The sequence below is a fragment of the Triticum aestivum genome, chromosome 2A, assembly GCF_018294505.1.
Source record: "Triticum aestivum cultivar Chinese Spring chromosome 2A, IWGSC CS RefSeq v2.1, whole genome shotgun sequence".
Taxonomy (NCBI): Eukaryota; Viridiplantae; Streptophyta; class Magnoliopsida; order Poales; family Poaceae; genus Triticum; species Triticum aestivum.
In genome coordinates this window covers 427,046,156-427,058,278 of record NC_057797.1, presented here as the reverse complement: position 1 = coordinate 427,058,278, position 12,123 = coordinate 427,046,156, and positions in this window count along the sequence as shown.

Below are 12,123 nucleotides of genomic sequence, written 5' to 3'. Positions count from 1 at the left end.
ACATTTTTTGTCGGTTACACACAAAAATTAAGATTATCGATCGCTTGTACTAAGTTTTAAGAGTCGAATAACATTTTTTTAAATTCGTCAAAACATATTCAAAACAGATCTTATTTTGAAAGCCCTCATCAGACAAACACGAATATGAAAACATAACCTAATTTGGATCGTTCGTTTATGTTGAAATATATTGCCCGTCTTCCTTCATCAGTTCAAACTTTTAGATGAGTTGACTGAAACATGAATTTAATATAGCATCAGAGCCAAGAGATCTTGAGTTCAAGACCGTGCCAACGCAATATTAAAACAAAAAGATTCCCCGGTATATATTGATCCCACGTCTAAATACTAAATAAGCCTAGGCGGGGGAGGGGGGTATTGAAATATATTGTCCGCCTCTCTCCATCAATTCAGACTTGTGGATAAGTTGGTTGAAGCATGAATTCAATAGTCTACAACAACGCCCACGTTCACGGTGGCTTTGGAGCTTGCTACCGTGTTCTTGTGCTTCCCTTGGCCTTTGCCATGCCTCGTCGCCATTGATGGGTTCCGAGTTGCCGCTAACGCCGGCTACCTGGATCCAACAGAGAACTGCAACTGAGCCCCGCTGCCACCGATGATCGTGTGGGACTCTCCCAATGGCTTCGTACGGCGGCGGCAGGGGACGAAATCGGAGATGAGAAGGCGCTGGGAGGATGAATGGAACGCCACCCGTGTCGTCTGTCCGGATGACGCAGGGCAGTTAGTATATGCACGGATTGATCTGTTCAATTGTTCATCGTTACCCTGGTCATGAGTCACGGGGACGAGGAACACATGCACAGTGGCTGTTCAAAGTCTTTGCAGTCTGAAGATGTACTACAAAATCAATTCACGTTAGTTAAAAGAAAAATGCAGTTCCCTCAAATAAAAAAAAGTAGTCCAGGAAAAGGGAAGATGACAGGGCGGGTGTGAAGTAGCAATGGAACCGTTGAAGATATGGGCGGACGGACGCTGTTAGAGCAATTACAACATCAGGCTTATAGCCCGCCTGCATGGCTATTTTGTTTATATGAAGGAGAGAGACATGAAAAGAAAAGAGAAATGACTTTCATGCAAGAGCCTAGTTATATGTGAATCCTAGGCCGATACAATAAACATGAGAAAGAAATAGAGAAAAGAGAAGAAAATCGAAAATACAGAGCTAAACATGGATGCGCGTGCACCCACGTGAATAGTAAATTCATAAAAATACTAGAAAAAATAAAAAATTTCTTTAGGATATGAACCTTAGTCGATCGTTCTACTCACGTATGAAGTTTCATGATGTATTGATACCCATGTTATTCTTAGTGAAGAAAATACAAATGCGACCATACTATTCATTAAACATTGTTTTCTAACATAACTTCAGTTTTGTTATTTTTTGTCCAGATTATCACGAATGTGATTTCTTCGTGAAACTTTATATGCAGTATACCAGTTGACTATGTATATCAAAAAAATAAATTCAGATTTTTTTCTAGAATTTTTCTAACTTTACTATTCATAAAATGTGTGCACACACCCATGTTCATCAAATCCGTGTCAAAAACAGTACTTTTATAACTAACCTTATTATATAAGGAACTATAAATAATAATTATATATGACATGACAACATTACATAGCCAGTTGACTATGGGGGTGTTTGTTTCCAGAGACTTTTTGGTGTAGGGACTAGAAAAAGTCCCTAGCAAACTAAACAGGGCAAGACTTTTTTAGGACTTTTTGCTAAAAGTCCTTAAAAGCACCTCCTTGAGAGTCTTTTTCAAAAAGTCCCAGGGACTAGAAAAAGTCCTAGGACTAGAGAAACAAACACCACCTATACTATTAACCATGCTCTTAATCCTTAAAAAACGATGCTCTTAATGTCACCATAGCTGGTGCACAGTCTGAGTAAGTACTACAGTAGTGCGAGCGATCTGCACGAGTGAGACGTGCCCGCGTTGACCTTGAGACATATGCCAGACACTTTTTTGCCTCAAAAAAGTTCCTAGTACGTCCGTCCACACAAGTAAGAGCGACCTGCGAGTCCACAGGAGCCGTCGCGCCTACGTTACGGTACCGCTCCCGTGTGAAGCTGTTGAGCACGAAAAGGAAAGGAGGAAGGTGTGTACGTAGCGTCGCTTTCTCTGTAGCTGCGTGCATGCTGCCGTGACCGTGCGATATGACTTCCTCGCTGATGCTGACGCCCATGACCCCTCAATCTAGCTTAAGAGGAACTCTCCTGTTTCCAGCCAGTCAGGTAGAGAAAGCTAAAAGCAAATAGTATTATCATGTGAGCACGGGCACATTGAGCCTTTTTTTAAGCTAAAAACATGATTTTTATGGCCTGAATTTGAATATTTTTGGGCATGCATGTATAGCAGTGTAGTACATCGGGCTAAATCTTCATCAATATACATGCTTGCATGTGAGAGATACAAAAACAAATACATTCAAAAAATAGGCTTGTTTTCGTTGATTTTGGGGCCGAAACTTTGTCTTTTTTTGTGCGGCGTATAATATAACGTATTAGTGAAATGAAGTTCACAAGTACTTATACCACATGCATGTGTATTCACGCCAAAATCTAAAAATATCAGATCTTTCAACCATCATTTTTAGGGGTTCAAACAAACATTCTCCAACGCACCCGTGCTCCTCCGAAAGTCCGCTTTAGAGCTAAGAGGCTCTATTTTTTTTTTAATGTTAGCAGTTGCTCTGCCAAATTCATTGATCAGTAGGGGAAAACAAAATACAGGGGAGACCCAAGAGGCGGGTCAGCGCCAAACCCAAGCGCAGGGTCTGAAACGAAAGGAGAGAAAGAGAAAAACAGCAAAAACAAAAAACCCGAAGACGAAGAAAAATCAGCCTGGGTCAAAAGGTATTCCAGCACCCGCCAGGTTCCACATCTTGATCTCATCCCTGATGTGCCCAGTGAAGCTGCTCAGGCCCCAGGCTTCTTGCTGAAAATTTCGCCTATTTCGTTCAAGCCAAATCTCCCAAGCGGTCAGATGGATAAGTGAAATCAATCCCTTCTTCTTGTCCTTTGGGGTTTGCAAGTGGCAGCACTCTATCCAGCTCAAGAGGTGAGTTGTTTGAGTCCACGAATGTGGCTGCAGCGCCGGCATACAGGCCAAGGAGCCGATCGAGTCCCAAACGGAACGCGACCACGGGCAATCGATGATGAGATGCATCGGTGTTTCCAGATTTCTCTCACACAGCGGGCAGAAGTAATTGTTCTCCCATCCGCGTCGCAGAAGCGTGTCCGCCGTTAGCAGCTTCCCAAGCGCTGCAGTCCAAATAAAGAAGCGGCATTTGCCTGGCGCCCAAGCTGACCAAATTAGCCTGTATCCCTGCATGTGTACTGAACCTTCAAATTGCAAATGGTAGGCTGACTTGGCGCTATATTCCCGATCATCCGTGAACCTCCACGCAATGGTGTCAGGTTGATCATTGTTCAGAATGACCCCATCCAGTAGTTCGGCCAGAGAAGAGAGTTCAGTGAGCATACTATCCGAAAGCCCTGTCGCCAAGTCGGTCAGCCAAGTCTCATTCTGTATTGCATAGCTAGCGCATTTAGTGGCTATGACACTGCGGCCGGGTACAAGCCTTTGCAGGTGCTCTTTTTTTCACTCGTCTTGCCTCTTCTAATTTATACTCCGATGGTTTGATTCAAGATAAACTCCCCGTGAAAATGATGCACATCGATGTTATGATTTCATTTCGTGATTAGCTCTTATTTGTATTGAAGGTAAATCTTTAATTTTGTGTTTATGTTGAAGCTCTTTTAGATGAATTTTGTCAAATTTATCACACACGGTCTACCGTTTTAATTTTACTTTGAGGAGTAGCTTCATCTCACCATTTTGCGTGTACATAGCTTGGTATGAAAATACATACCGCTCATTTACCTACATGAGACAACAATCTTGACCAACATGGAAGATACTCACATGGTCATAAAAAAGGCATTATACTTTGTCAGAAGTCAAATAGTGCCTTTTTATGACTTTTATGAACCATCTTCATTATTTGAGAACAACAAATTCAAATTCACTCTAATCAAATTCTTAATAGATAACATAGAGAACTATTTATAACATAGAAAGGATGAAAGCTATTGTCCATTTTAGTTTTATTAGAATGAATTTACGGTTATGGGTGACTTCGAGAATTCCAGGCACACACACCACAAGCAATTTAGTCTTATGGTTCTTCATCATCTGCGGTGACAGCCCTTGACCATCGTGCGGGCGAGTTCGAGCTCAAACGAGGTGGAGGCGCAACCGGAGGTGACAACCTAGGTAGGAGGCATGGACACAGTTGTCGAAGCTGAGCTTTGTGACGAATGTCGTGGCGCATTGCGGATGCAACGGAGCGTGAGAGCGCAGAAATGGAGATGCAATGCTTCCCAGAAGCAGCCATGGTGCGATGGCGTCCACACCTCCTGGCGGCACATCGGCTCGCGCTCGTCCTTCCTCTCCTCCCCATGGATTGATTCCATCACAAAGAATCTAACCATCTGAGGTATGCTTAGTTCACAGAAAACTTCCTACTCGTTGTTGTTGGTGTTTGGAATACTCCTATCTTTTTTTGAGAGAGAGGGTATTTTGTATGAACAACACTATACGTACGACAGTTTTGTCGTATATATACATGTTGTATGGGGAAAGAACGTTACAGTAAGAACGTCCGAACTTGTAGGCACGGCCCCCACACCACTCAACGTAGCAAAGAAGCAGCAATGTGACGATGCCTTGGGAGCCGTGCCCCAACGCTACGTGGCGAAACACAGGCGAGAAGATACTCTCCCTCGTGCGTGCGGGCCCGAGCACGACAGCAGATTTGGAGCGCATGCACGCTGCCACGTACTACTACCACCAGTAATGTCTATTAGCAGATGAAATGAGGTGCACCAGTTTTTTCTTAATCTAAACAAGTCAATAATTCAGCACAGTGCTTGCTGTCTGTTCCTCCCCTGAACCTGAAGCTGATTATTCCTTCACGTGGACTCATGATGCACCGTCGCTGCCTGCGTCGCTGGCTTGCCCCAGCTCAACAGTTGTTTGGTACTCCTGATTTCACTGCTCACCACATTATTGTTATCGGCACATGTTTTCCACTCTGGATCTTGGCCCGATTGTTCCAGACAAAGTTTATGTGCAGCGTCGCGGCAGTACACCATCTTGTGATCCCGGCAGAGACACGTCTCCCTATACTATGCAGAGTTGGATTGATTCATGGCACGGTCGATCTGGTTTTTTTTTTTTAGAAAAGGAGGATGACTCCCGGCCTCTGCATCTGGAAGATGCATACGGCCACTTTATTGATTATTCTCGAGGACCATACAAAGTATTACATCAATGTGCCTGAATCCACCATCTTGGCAGCATATACCACTACTCCTATCCAATATGATGAAGGGGTGCTAGCCGGGCCACTACCCAGACCACTCACGTAAACCTAACATCAAAAGCCGGAAGCCGAAACGCATTCGGAAGCCCCAGCCGAGCCACATACCGGGTCTGGGGCATAATCCGGTCAGACGCACTCGTGTGTCGTCGCCGCCATCTTCCACAGGTCCGTCTTCAGATCAAATTGAGGCTTCTACCATGTCTGGCCACTCCACCATTGGCGCCACCATGACGCCAAACAGCAACCTCCTCCTGCGCGAGTCCATCTCCGTGCATCGGACGTCGAGCCTCCACAGCGCCATGCTGTCGACATCCGCCGCCATCAATGTGTGAGATGGAGCACCGCTCCACCATCGCCCCAGCCAACACTTACTCCGAAACGACGCCCCCAGGAGAACCGGAACGCGTCGGAGGAAAAGCGGAGGCTTGGGCGAAGAAGGGCACGCCGTCGGCAGCTGTCACCGACCCCAAACAGCGCCCGCCACCACCCAGCCCTCAAGGCGGCGCCTTCAAGAAGGTCGCGGCGCCAAAGACGCCGCCGCCGCCCACCGGAGTTAGGTTTTCACCCGAGAAGCTAGGTGGTGGGGAGTGGAAGGGCAGACCTTGACCGACGTCTCCATGAAGAATTCGGCGCCCGCGGGCGTCGTCGTCGTCGCGGCCAGCCGGAGCCGACCCGGGTTTCCCCCGATCTGGATCCCGACCACCAAAATCGCCCGCATCCCATAGGCAGGCCATCCAGCACACCCAGGAACCTTCGCAGGAGAAGTGCACCGAGCAGGGAAGAAAGCCAGCAGCCAGATCTGGCGCCGCCAGCCGCCAAGGCAGCCACGCGAGGCCCCAAGCCACCGGAGATCCGTCAGCCACCCGACCAGATCGCCGGCACCACACCCACCCCACTGCCCGCCGCAGCAGACAGGGAGCCTCGCCAGGGGCCGCCGCCCGGATCCAAGACCCTCCGATGCAGATCGGAGCGGAGCCGGCCCCGCCGCCGCAGTCCCAGACCGCGCCCCAGGCATGGCCCGACGCCAGCCTCGTGCGGCGGCGAGGAGAAGATGGAGAGAGGGAGGTTACGCCGGCAGGAGGGGAATCACCCCCCGTGGCGCCCGCTAGGGGCGGCGCGGGGGCGGGGGCGGGGGATAGGGGCGGCGCAGTTTTTCCTCCAGCAGCTCGGCAAGGTAGGCAGTTTTTCCGCATTTGTATGCATGGATAGAAAAAGGACATACAGTATACTACCTAGAACGCATCGTTCAAGAAAAGACAAGAGGCAAGAGCACACACACCGTGCTACTTCTCCTTTGACCATGTGATGCTAATGTTGTTGGAAATATGCCCTAGAGGCAATAATAAAAGGATTATTATTATATTTCCTTGTTCATGATAATTGTCTTTTATTCATGCTATAATTGTGTTATCCGGAAATCATAATACATGTGTGAATACATAGACACCAACATGTCCCTAGTAAGCCTCTAGTTGACTAGCTCGTTGATCAACAGATAGTCATGGTTTCCTGACTATGGACATTGGATGTCATTGATAACAAGATCACATCATTAGGAGAATGATGTGATGGACAAGACCCAATCCTAAACATAGCACAAGATCGTATAGTTCGTTTGCTAGAGTTTTTCCAATGTCAAGTATCTTTTCCTTAGACCATGAGATCGTGTAACTCCCGGATACCGTAGGAGTGCTTTGGGTGTACCAAACGTCACAACGTAACTGGGTGACTATAAAGGTATACTACGGGTATCTCCGAAAGTATCTGTTGGGTTGACACGGATCAAGACTGGGATTTGTCACTCCATATGACGGAGAGGTATCTCTGGGCCCACTCGGTAATGCATCATCATAATGAGCTCAAAGTGACCAAGTGTCTGGTCACGAGATCATGCATTATGGTACGAGTAAAGTGACTTGCCGGTAACGAGATTGAACGAGGTATTGGGATACCGACGATCGAATCTCGGGCAAGTAACGTACCGATTGACAAAGGGAATTGTATACGGGGTTGCTTGAATCCTCGACATCGTGGTTCATCCGATGAGATCATCGAGGAGCATGTGGGAGCCAACATGGGTATCTAGATCCTGCTGTTGGTTATTGATCGGAGAGTCGTCTCGGTCATGTCTACATGTCTCCCGAACCCGTAGGGTCTACACACTTAAGGTTCAGCGACACTAGGGTTGTAGAGATATGAGTATGTAGTAACCCGAAAGTTGTTCGGAGTCCCGGATGAGATCCTGGACGTCACGAGTTCCGAAATGGTCCGGAGGTGAAGAATTATATATAGGAAGTGCAGTTTCAGCCATCGGGAGAGTTTCGGGGGTCAGCGGTATTGTACCGAGACCACCGGAAGGGTCCCGGGGGTCCACCGGGTGGGGCCACCCATTCCAGAGGGCCTCATGGGCTGAAGTGGGGAGGGAACCAGCCCATAGTGGGCTGGTGCGCCCCCCTTGGGCCCCCCATGCGCCTAGGGTTGGGAACCCTAGGGGAGGGGGCGCCTCCACTTGCCTTGGGGGGCACTCCACCCCCTTGGCCGCCGCCCCCTAGGAGATCCCATCTCCTAGGGCCGGCACACCCCCTAGGGGGCCTATATAAAGGGGGGTGGAGGGAGGGCAGCTGCACCTGAAGCCTTGGCGCCTCCCTCTCCCCTGTTACACCTCTCCCTCTCGCAGAAGCTCGGCGAAGCCCTGCTGCGATCACTGCTGCATCCTCCACCACACCGTCGTGCTGCTGGATCTCTGTAAACCTCTCCTCCCCCCTTGCTGGATCAAGAAGGAGGAGACGTCATCCGCTCCGTACGTGTGTTGAACGCGGAGGTGCCGTCCGTTCAGCACTTGGTCATCGGTGATTTGGATCACGGCGAGTACGACTCCATCATCCCCGTTCTCTTGAATGCTTCCGCTCGCGATCTACAAGGGTATGTAGATGCACTCCCCTCTCGTTGCTAGATGACTCCATAGATAGATCTTGGTGAAACATAGAGAATTTTTTTTGTTTTCTGCAACGTTCACCAACAGTGGCATCATGAGCTAGGTCTATGTATAGTTACTATGCACGAGTAGAACACAAAGTAGTTGTGGGTGTCGATATTGCCAATTTGCTTGCCGTTACTAGTCTTATCTTGATTCGGCGGCATCGTGGGATGAAGCGGCCCGGACCAACCTTACACCTACGCTTATGTGAGACCGGTTCCACCGACTGACATGCACTAGTTGCATAAGGTGGCTGGCGGGTGTTTGTCTCTCCCACTTTAGTCGGATCGGATTCGATGAACAGGGTCCTTATGAAGGGTAAATAGAAATTGGCAATTCACGTTGTGGTTTTGGCGTAGGTAAGAAAACGTTCTTGCTAGAACCCTATTGCAGCCACGTAAAAACTTGCAACAACAATTAGAGGACGTCTAACTTGGTTTTGCAGCAAGTGTTTTGTGATGTGATATGGCCAAAGTTGTGATGAATGATGAATGATGAATGATATATATGTGATGTATGAGATCATGTTCTTGTAATAGGAATCACGACTTGCATGTTGATGAGTATGACAACCGGCAGGAGCCATAGGAGTTGTCTTTATTTTTTGTATGACCTGCGTGTCATTGAGAAACGCCATATAAATTACTTTACTTTATTGCTAAATGTGTTAGCCATAGTAGTAGAAGTAATAGTTGGCGAGCAACTTCATGGAGGCACGATGATGAAGATCATGATGATGGAGATCATGGTGTCATGCCGGTGACAAGATGATCATGGAGCCCCAGGATGGAGATCAAAGGAAGCTATATGATACTGGCCATATCATGTCGCTATTATTTGATTGCATGTGATGTTTATCATGTTTTTGCATCTTGTTTACTTAGAACGATGGTAGTAAATAAGATGATCCCTCATAATAATTTCAAGAAAGTGTTCCCCCTAACTGTGCATCGTTGCAACCGTTTGTTGTTTCGAAGCACCACGTGATGATCGGGTGTGATAGATTCCAACGTTCACATACAACGGGTGTAAGACATATTTACACATGCAAACACTTAGGTTGACTTGACGAGCCTAGCATGTACAGACATGGCCTCGGAACACAGAAGACCGAAAGGTTGAGCATGAGTCATATAGAAGATACGATCAATATGAAGATGTTCACCGATGTTGACTAGTCCGTCTCACGTGATGATCGGACACGGCCTAGTTAACTCGGATCATGTTATACTTAGATGACTGGAGGGATGTCTATCTGAGTGGGAGTTCATTGAATAATTTGATTAGATGAACTTAATTATCATGAACTTAGTCTAAAATCTTTACAACATGTATTGTAGATCAAATGGCCAACGTTGTTCTCAACTTCAACGCGTTCCTAGAGAAAACCAAGCTGAAAGACGATGGCAGCAACTATACAGACTGGGTCCGGAACCTGAGGATCATCCTCATAGCTGCCAAGAAAGATTATGTCCTACAAGCACCGCTAGGTGAAGCACCTGCTCTCCCTCCAGAACAAGACATCATGAACGCTTGGCAGACACGTGCTGATGATTACTCCCTCGTTCAGTGCGGCATGCTTTATAGCTTAGAGCCGGGGCTCCAAAAGCATTTTGAGAGACACGGAGCATATGAGATGTTCGAAGAGCTGAAAATGGTTTTTCAAGCTCATGCCCGGGTCGAGAGATATGAAGTCTCCGACAAGTTCTTCAGCTGTAAGATGGAGGAAAACAATTCTGTTAGTGAGCACATACTCACTATGTCTGGGTTACATAACCGCTTGACTCAGTTGGGAGTTAATCTCCCGGATGACGCGGTCATTGACAGAATCCTTCAATCGCTTCCACCGAGCTATAAGAGCTTTGTGATGAACTTCAATATGCAGGGGATGGAAAAGACCATTCCTGAAGTATTTGCAATGCTGAAATCAGCAGAGGTAGAAGTCAAAAAGGAACATCAAGTGTTGATGGTGAATAAAACCACTAAGTTCAAGAAAGGCAAGGGTAAGAAGAACTTCAAGAAGGACGGCAAGGGAGTTGCCGCGCCCGGTAAGCAAGCTGCCGGGAAGAAGCCAAAGAATGGACCCAAGCCCGAGACTGAGTGCTTTTATTGCAAGGGAAGTGGTCACTGGAAGCGGAACTGCCCCAAATACTTAGCGGACAAGAAGGCCGGCATCACGAAAGGTATATGCGATATACATGTAATTGATGTGTACCTTACCAGTACTCATAGTAGCTCCTGGGTATTTGATACCGGTGCAGTTGCTCACATTTGTAACTCAAAGTAGGAGCTGCGGAATAAGCGGAGACTGGCGAAGGACGAGGTGACGATGCACGTCGGGAATGGTTCCAAGGTCGATGTGATCATCGTCGGCACGCTACCTCTACATTTACCTATGGGATTAGTTTTAAACCTCAATAATTGTTATTTAGCGCCAGCTTTGAGCATGAACATTGTATCAGGATCTCGTTTAATTCGAGATGGCTACTCATTTAAATCCGAGAATAATGGTTGTTCTATTTATATGAGAGATATGTTTTATGGTCATGCTCCGATGGTGAATGGTTTATTCTTAATGAATCTCGAGCGTAATGCTACACATATTCATAGTGTGAATACCAAAAGATGTAAGGTTGATAATGATAGTCCCGCATACTTGTGGCACTGCCGCCTTGGTCACATAGGTGTCAAACGCATGAAGAAGCTCCATGCAGATGGACTTTTAGAGTTTCTTGATTATCATTTGACACGTGAGAACCATGCCTCATGTGTAAAATGACCAAGACTCCATTCTCAGGAACAATGGAGCGAGCAACCAACTTATTGGAAATCATACATACTGATGTGTGCGGTCCAATGAGTGTTGAGGCTCGCGGTGGCTATCGTTATGTTCTCACCCTCACCGATGAATTGAGTAGATATGGGTATGTCTGTTTAATGAAACACAAGTCTGAGACCTTTGAAAAGTTCAAGGAATTTCAGAGTGAGGTTGAGAATCAACGTGATAGGAAAATCAAGTTCTTGCGATCAGATCGTGGGGGAGAATACTTGAGTCACGAATTTGGCACACACTTAAGAAAATGTGGAATAGTTTCACAACTCACGCCACCTGGAACACCTCAGTGTAATGGTGTGTCCGAACGTCGTAATCGCACTCTATTAGATATGGTGCGATCTATGATGTCTCTTACCGATTTAACGCTATCATTTTGGGGCTATGCTTTAGAGACTGCCGCATTCACTTTAAATAGGGCTCCGTCGAAATCCGTTGAGACGACACCGTATGAATTATGGTTTGGGAAGAAACCTAACCTGTCGTTTCTAAAAGTTTGGGGATGCGATGCTTATGTCAAGAAACTTCAACCTAAAAAGCTCGAACCCAAGTCGGAAAAATGCGTCTTCATAGGATACCCTAAAGAAACTATTGGGTATACCTTCTAGCTCAGATCCGAAGGCAAGATCTTTGTTGCCAAGAATGGATCCTTTCTAGAGAAAGAGTTTCTCTCGAAAGAAGTAAGTGGGAGGAAAGTAGAACTTGATGAAGTATTACCTCTTGAACCGGAAAGTGGCGCAACTCAAGAAAATGTTCCTGAGGTGCCTGCACTGACTAGAGAGGAAGTTAATGATGATGATCATGAAACTTCAGATCAAGTTGCTACTGAACTTCGTAGGTCCACAAGGACACGTTCCGCACCAGAGTGGTACGGCAACCCTGTCTTGGAAAT